General features: G+C 34.1%; 1 long non-coding RNA gene across 1 annotated transcript; it reads left to right on the forward strand.

Moving 5' to 3' along the window:
* Window positions 1-772: 772 nt before the first annotated feature.
* Window positions 773-7,145, forward strand: LOC102418351. Its single transcript, XR_331063.3, has 4 exons — window positions 773-845; window positions 2,307-2,365; window positions 4,082-4,142; window positions 6,996-7,145. It is a non-coding gene; the product is annotated as an uncharacterized LOC102418351 (long non-coding RNA).
* Window positions 7,146-8,031: the final 886 nt, after the last annotated feature.

The following is an 8,031-nucleotide window of genomic DNA, read 5'->3' on the forward strand; positions in this document are numbered from 1 at the left end:
TGCTTTTTTACCATCTTCTATTCCTACATTTCTTTTCTAAGATGAACCCCTTGCCTTTTGTGTTCATGTTTAGTCCCTTACCTGTAGTCAGTGTTCTACCATACTTTGATCTACCAGATTATTTATTACTAGTATTTGTTTCAAGTCAGCTAACCCAAATCTAACTCAATACATTAGCACAAAAGGGATATGAGTGATTCTAATTATGCTTCATTAAAAGGATAATAATAAATGAATAGAATATATTCATCTTAACTAAAACCAGTAGGAGGGAATTTGTACTCTACCAAATCTCCCACCCTAAATGTCTTCCTGCTTCCCCACACCACATCCAACAATATTTTAGAGGAATGTAAACCTACTAGCGGCCTGGTGCACGACATTCGTGCACTGGGGGGGTGGAGGGCTCCCTCAGCCCGGCCTGTGCCCTCTCGCAGTGTGGGCCCCTCGGGAACAGGCCTAAGCCAGTAGTCGGACATCCCCTGGGGGGTCCTTAGCGCTGCCGCAGAGGCAGGAGAGGCTCCTGCCACCGCTGCTGCGCTTGCCAGCAGGGAGCCCGGCTTCTGGCTGAGTGGCGCTCCCCCTGTGGGCGCCCACTGACCACCAGGGGGCAGCTCCTGCATTGAGCGTCTGCCCCCTGATGGTCAGTGCGCATCATAGTGACCGGTTGTTCGGTCGATTTGCATATTAGGGTTTTATTATATAGGGTTAATTTTGTACTTGGTCCAGTCCCCTCTTCTCTCTTCCATGCATTTTTTCTGAACCCCCTAGCTGTCTAAAAGGAGTTGCTGTTGGAGTTCCAGATCGGAAAAAACTGAAAGTGATCTATATATTTTTTTCTGCAGGTAATTTGAAATTTAGTGTTCTCTGTCTTTTGTTGTTGTTGTTCTTAATATTGATCTATATAGTGTTTTGGGAGGATGTGTGGAGAGGTTGGCATTTAGGCAACTATCAGTACTTTTGTTTCCTCTAAGCCTGGAAAAATCTGCTTTTTGAGAGCAATTAAGAAAAAAAAAAAGCTGATTTGGATATTTTCTTTAATCAGAAACGTATGATGGCATGTGACATGGCATTTGACCTTTTAAAATGGCTGGATTTTGCAAATAAGGAACTTTGGGATTTTATTCTTTCAGATAACAGAGCAGGAGAGAAGTTTTACTATTTTTCATGTAAATTTTGAATTCCAGATTGTTCTTACACCTATGTGTGGGATGTCTATAAAGTTAGGTTAAAGTTACTACATAATACCTTTTAGTGCTTTAATGAAATAGTGAATTATTGTTACTTGACCTTTTGAAAAGGTCAGTAGTACATTTTGTTTCATTTTTTTAAACGACATTTAAATGTAATGAAAGTCAGAACTGTAATATTACCATGAAAGTAAAGGTTATGGGGTACATTTAATTGTGTTCCTCTATTTTTGAAACTGCTTTGAGGGAGACTGTGCTAAAATTCTTGTGGTAATTGTTTTTCGAGAATTTTATTACTCTTTTTCATTTTATAGTGTTGGAGTAAAAGATTATAATTCTGTTTGTCCTTTTCTGCCTACCTTTGCTCAGATTTCACGTGTATTATCCTATTTAAGTTACAAAGTTTAAGCTGCTTACTCATCCACTTTCTCAAGAAAGTAAAACTGAATAAATTTCTGAGAACAGTCCCTTTTTCCTTAGAAAGAAAGACTCTTGAGTAAAATTTTATATATTCAAATGTATAGCTAGTGAATATGTAAGTTGAAAGAAGTAATGTAATATGTTAGCAATTAACTATCTGCAAATGTGGGAGAATTAAATACATTCTGATTTATGAAAATATTTCTCTGATGTTTGTATATTTAGATTATTTAACTAAATATATTTTTATTTTATAAAATATAGAACATTGGAAATATGATGCCTATAATGTGTTACATATTCTTATTTTACTTATCAACATTATGACTTCTTCTATATTCAAAGCAATTTGAAGGAATTTTCTTTTTCATACATCTATTTCCCAAGAAATAACATTTAAAAATCTTTGTCTACATTAACAATTTCTTATAACTCTTATGTTTATGTGAATGACTGTCTCTTTGAAAACAACTTTAGTGGTTTGATTTCCCAGTAATTACAAAGTTTTGGCCAATTATTTTTCCTCAAATGCAATATTATGTTGCTTATATTTTAATAGGTATAAACATTTGGATGAAGTTTATACCGTTTAGAAATTAAGGAAGCATTGCCTTTTCTATATGATTCTAAAATTAAGTGAAACTCGTAACATTAAATGAAAGGTGAAAATTTGAACCTTTTCAATATTTTCCACAGGGAAGAGACTTCCATCTTAAAATATTGTTGCCTGAAGATTTGCAGCTGAAGAATGCAAGGTGATATATTTTGTTCTATATTTGCATCTTTATGGAATGGTTAGTCAATTAATCTGCTATAAACTGATTTCAGTCATTAGAGTTTCACCTAAAATGCTTATTAGTCATTTCTGATTTTCCCAGATCATTGTGCATTTATAAATTATTTTCCCTGGTGCTGAAGTACTTTTCAAAGGTGACACATTAATTCTCTAATTTTCTTTTATATTTAAAGCAGTAAACAGCCAAACCGGTTTGGCTCAGTGGATAGAGCGTCGGCCTGCGGACTGAAAGGTCCCAGGTTCAATTCCGTTCAAGGGCATGTACCTTGGTTGCGGGCACATCCCCAGTGGGGAGTGTGCAGGAGGCAGCTGGTCGATGTTTCTCTCTCATCGATGTTTCTAACTCTCTATCCCTCTCCCTTCCTCTCTGTAAAAAATCAATAAAATATATTTTAAAAAAAATAAAGCAGTAAACAGCAACTGTGTAAATTTCACTAACAAGTATTGAACTGAAGTATAAAGGTAGAATACAAAAGAAGTAGAATTAGTACAGACAGCCTGTCAAGGAATGTCAAGAGATGAGACTAGAAATTTAGGTAGCACCCCAAATCTCATTTCTGCTAAATATCTCTAGTGGTAGGGGGTAAAGAAGACTCCGGAGGCATTTACAAGTAGAATTGATGGATTTTGTGATTGATTAGAAGTGGGAAATAAGAGGGAAAGAGGAATGGAGGATGCTTTCCAAGTTCCTGGCTTGGATCACTAAGCTAGAGAAGAGGGAATTGATGGAGAAATTGTTTTAAGACATATCAGTTGTGAAATAATCAAGAGAGGCTATTTAGTAGGTAGTAGTGTATTGGTGTGTTAATTCCACTGTGAGACTTGGAATGGAGATGCATGTGGAATTCACAGTAGGCATGGGGTTTGGGGCTCTGAGTACGGATAGACTTCAGCGCTGCATGTGTGGGGTGAAAAGAGAAAGCCAGTGAGGGTATACCACATTTAAAGGACTGGTAAATATAGAGGACCTTGGAGGAAGACTAAGGATTGATCAGAAAAGTAATGGGAAAAACTGAAGCCAAACAAAGAGAGACTTAAGGAAGGGGTGGTTAATAGTGCTGAGTGTTGCAAAGGGATCATGTTAGGAATGATTAGGTTTTATGTAGACACAAGACAGGTGTATTGGGTTTTATAGTGGATGATGAGTGGGTGGAAAGGAAATGTAAACAGTATAAACTATTTTGAAGAAAAGGAGTGGCCAATGCTGGGAAAACTTAGGCCTCCTACTTCTAGGTAAGTTAAATCTCTTCCTAGAAGAGTTACTTGCCTAACAATGTTGAGAGCACAGCTGAGATGATCCAGTAGATAGATGAACATTAACTATCACCAACGTGTTTATATTCTCAAATATAAGTTCTGTATATTAAGATCTAAACTGTTGGTTCTATTTAACCTACTTGGAGCAGAATCTGGTTCAGTAGATAACATTGCTATGTTTAAAAAAAGATGTACTGTTTGCCTGTCATTTATTGATTGCAATTATTTATATTTTGAAATAAAATTAGTACTGTAAGTTTGAAGACTTTGAACTTTATAAGTGGTAAAAATTTTTATTAACTTTTCAGAATTATGTTTGTCATTCTTTTCTATGCTCATGCCTGTTTTTGTTAGCATACATGTAAGTTTTTTCCTATTCTGAACAATTAACACATTATTTTATTCCATTAAATTTTAGATTACTATGTAGTTGGAAGCTGAGGACAATACTTTGTGGATACCACCAAATAATACAACAAGTAAGTCCTTTAAAAGGTTTATGTTTAAGCAAGGGTAAGAAATTACTAAGTTTACTCTTTTTTAAAGACTTACTGTGCAGAATGTTGTAACAAACTAGTTGCTAAATTTTGTAGGTTTCATCTCTATGAAATATTTTAAGGATCTATACATTATGTAAAGTGTTTTTCTGTCTCAGAATCCTTAGCACATCTCTGGGCAGCATTTATGTTCAAGATTTCCATCCTTGAGACTTCAGGGTCTTCAAATGCATTCACCCTTATCCATATCCATCACTTTTTGAGTGATTTTTTTCTGCTAAGACTGAATAGTGGTGGAATAAAGGAATGCCAGGACCCATTTAGGAGTTGTAGGATATCTGTGACAAAAATGGGATTGTAGTTCTAGATTAGTAACAGAAAAGGTGTGGAAATCACTTAGGATCATGTATGTGGACATAATAGGAGTAGCTCTAAAGGCCACATTAGTGAGATATAGGCAGGATTAATTTAGTTATTCTTTTTAAAATTATTGTATAGTAGTAACTGGAAGTTTGTACCTTTTGATCACCTTCACCCATTTTGCCCACCCTCTGTACCCTGGTTTAGTTATTCTTAATGTTTAGGTTACTGTACCTGAAAATTCCATTAAAGAGTAAAGAAACTTTAAAACAAAATCACTGTTACTAAAGCAAAGGAAAATAATGAAATGCCTCTTGTAGAAAAATAAATTAAGTAGAAATGCATTTAATTTTATGCTTTTCCCTCTTATATTTTCTCTATCTAAAAGGCAGGTTATTATCTATGATAACTGACAATGACAGAAACTCTCACATAAAGCATTACTGAACCAAAAAGAATAATAGGAGAGAAACTATTTGATTTGTAGAATGTAGGCTGTAATTGCTGGCAGTATAATTACAGCAGTTTTTCAAGGGGATGCTTAAATCATTTCTTCTGTTTTTTTTTCCCATTGCTCCCTCCCTATCCCCTGTGACTATTTATATTATATATTAAAGTTTAAGAAGTGAACCTATTGAGATATTTAAAAAGCCTAAAAATCTTGTTAATAAAGACTAAGTATAATAATAAGATCTCTTTTTTTCTTTACCAATTCACCAAGAGGGTTCCTAGAAAAAGTCCCAATTACTTAATCTCCTTTCTGCCTCCAGTTGGGTTATGTAGAGCCCAATATTAGTTGAGTCTTGTTTGATTCCAAGTCCAGATGAATATCAATATTCTTTCTTTGTATCATTTTTTTATTGAGTTCAGAGAGGAAGGAAGAGGGAGAGAGAGAGAGAGAGAAACATCAATGATGAGAGAGAATTATTGATCGGCTGCCTCCTACATGCCCCCTACTGGGGATTGAGTGTGCAACCCAGGCATGTGCCCTTGACCGGCATCGAAACTGGGACCCTTCAGTTCACAGGCCGACGCTCTATCCACTAAGCCAAACTGGGTAGGGCTCTTTGTATCATTTTTAACTAGTAAATATGGATCAGGGGGTCAGCAGTCTTTTTCAGTGAAGGACCAGATAGTAAATTTTTCAGGTTTTGTGGACGGTAAGTTCTCTGTTACAGCCACTCAACTATGCCCTTTAGCGCAAAGCAGCCATGACAAGAGGTAAAGGAATGGCTTAGCTGCATTTCAGTACAGATTTATTTACGAAAGCATGCGTTGGCTGGATTTAACCTTTGGACTGTAGTTTGTAGACCATGCATATAACTTATTACTCATTTCTACTAAATTGGGGGTGGGGCGTGGGGAGGAAAGGAAAGATATTGTATAGAAGAAGGGAAAATCAAAGATTTGTTCTAAAACATGAACCCACTCAAAGTTATGTTAAAATGTGAATCTTATGTCTCATACATTGCTAAAGTATCTTAGATTATTATTTTTGTCTCGAAAGAGAGTGAACAAATTCATATATTGACTTTGTCTAGAACTGTGTGACTGTAGTGCAGTTCATCACAAAAAGTAGCAAAAATACGATATTTTGAATTCAAGCAGAGAAATGATAAAGAACTTTAAGAAAACAATTTTAAATTATTTTTTTGCTTTCTTTTATTGTATAATTTATTTTAAGAATGATTTCTAAGAAATGGAATAGTGATTCTTAAATACTCATTCTACTTTTGAAGTTTTACTTTTACTTTTGCCATTTTGTTATATTAGTTTTATCTTATTGAAAGATTGACTCCTTTTGAATTAATACAGTGGGGCCTTGACTTACGAGTGTCCCGACTAACGAGTTTTTTGAGATACCAGCTGTCTCTGGACCGATTTTTTGCATTGAGTTGATAGAGTAATTTGAGTTAACGAGCTCCTTAACGATCTCGGTCTCCGAACGAATTAAACTCGTAAGTCAAGGCCCCACTGTATGGGTTAATTGTGAAAGGATAAAAATAATAATTATAGGTAATCTTTAAGGTTAATAAAAATAAAAATAGACAGTATTATAATTTAATTAATTGCTCTAACTAGATTTTTTTAGTTGTATAGATTTGCATGATTTTTATATTTTATGTGCTTATTTCCACTTTCTTCACTCCCTTAAAAAATAATGATGTGGTTTGCTAGATTTGTTAAACTTGTCAGTAATCAGTATTAAAGGAAGAGAAGAGTGTGTGAGGTTTTAGGTGACATTCTACTCAGTTCAGTATATCTCACCAGAGTAGATTTTAAGCTCTGATTTACTCTTTCAAAATGAAATTCGTAGGAATAGTAAGGACGTTGACTAATACTTCAATTCTTATACTTTTATGATGTAAATATAATTAATATTTATTCACATTCACATAAACATGTATTTTAGTTTCAGTGAATGGGATATTCATTGTACAAGTGAAATTAATTGAAAATGTAATCTTGATCTAGAGAATGAAGCACTCTCCTGATCTAATGAGCTTTATGATGGAGTTGAAGATGGTCTTGGTAGGTATTTGTTTTCTAACACTGCTACCATAAGTCTTGATTGCTTTTGTAATTCCTGTATCTTTTATATCTTACTGTGAAAATCTTGGTTTCTAGTATTAACATAATTATTATTTTTGGTCTGTTGGTCATTTAATTTTGAAGAAATAATCATTAATTCAAAACTGAAAATATTGAGTTAATCTCTGAGTCACAATATTCTCTTTAGTACATTTATTACTGTAATTCTGAATAACATGAGATCCTATTTTTTAGCTTTCTAAAGAAATATAGACAGTATTGGTGATACTATTACACACTTATGACAGTGTATCTAAAAATGGAAGAATTATTACTTTATTTGTTGAGGTGTGTTGTTAGTAATAGGGTTCCTATAATACAATCACTGATAAAAGTATTGATACCTCAATGAAATCAGTAGTTACTGAATTTGTTCAGGAAATTTTGTAAATCTTCCATGGAGTTTCCTAATAATAACTGAGCATATAGTAGCTGTTCTGCGTGCATTTTATAAATGAACAATTACCCATATTTTTAAAAACTGTATGAGGTGTAGGTTATTTTATTCCTATTTTAGAGCCGAGTCATTAACTGCCTAAGACCTAAAAACTAGGAAATATTCAAGTTAAGATTTAAAACTCTGTGTGTAAATCCTCTGTGTTCTTTCTACTACATACCTTTGCTTCCTTCTCCACGAAGAATGCTTTGCTTCTCTGCTTTTGTTTTTTTCCTGTTATGGTTCTGGGATAGGAGTAACATGTCTGACCTAAGGTAGAAGGCAGAGTTTACAGATATCATAAATTTAGGATTAAAATACTGTTTTTATTATTATCCAAGTTTCTTTTTACTGTCAATATTTGTGGATAGCAATAATTAATATTTCTGAATAAAAATAGAAATTTCAAAGGAAATACTGTATAGGTGTTATATGTATAAGTACAGGAACTGTACTGACATTTTTTTTTTTTTTTAGAAATGG

Source organism: Myotis lucifugus, unplaced genomic scaffold (genome assembly GCF_000147115.1).
Source record: "Myotis lucifugus unplaced genomic scaffold, Myoluc2.0 scaffold_7017, whole genome shotgun sequence".
Lineage (NCBI taxonomy): Eukaryota > Metazoa > Chordata > Mammalia > Chiroptera > Vespertilionidae > Myotis > Myotis lucifugus.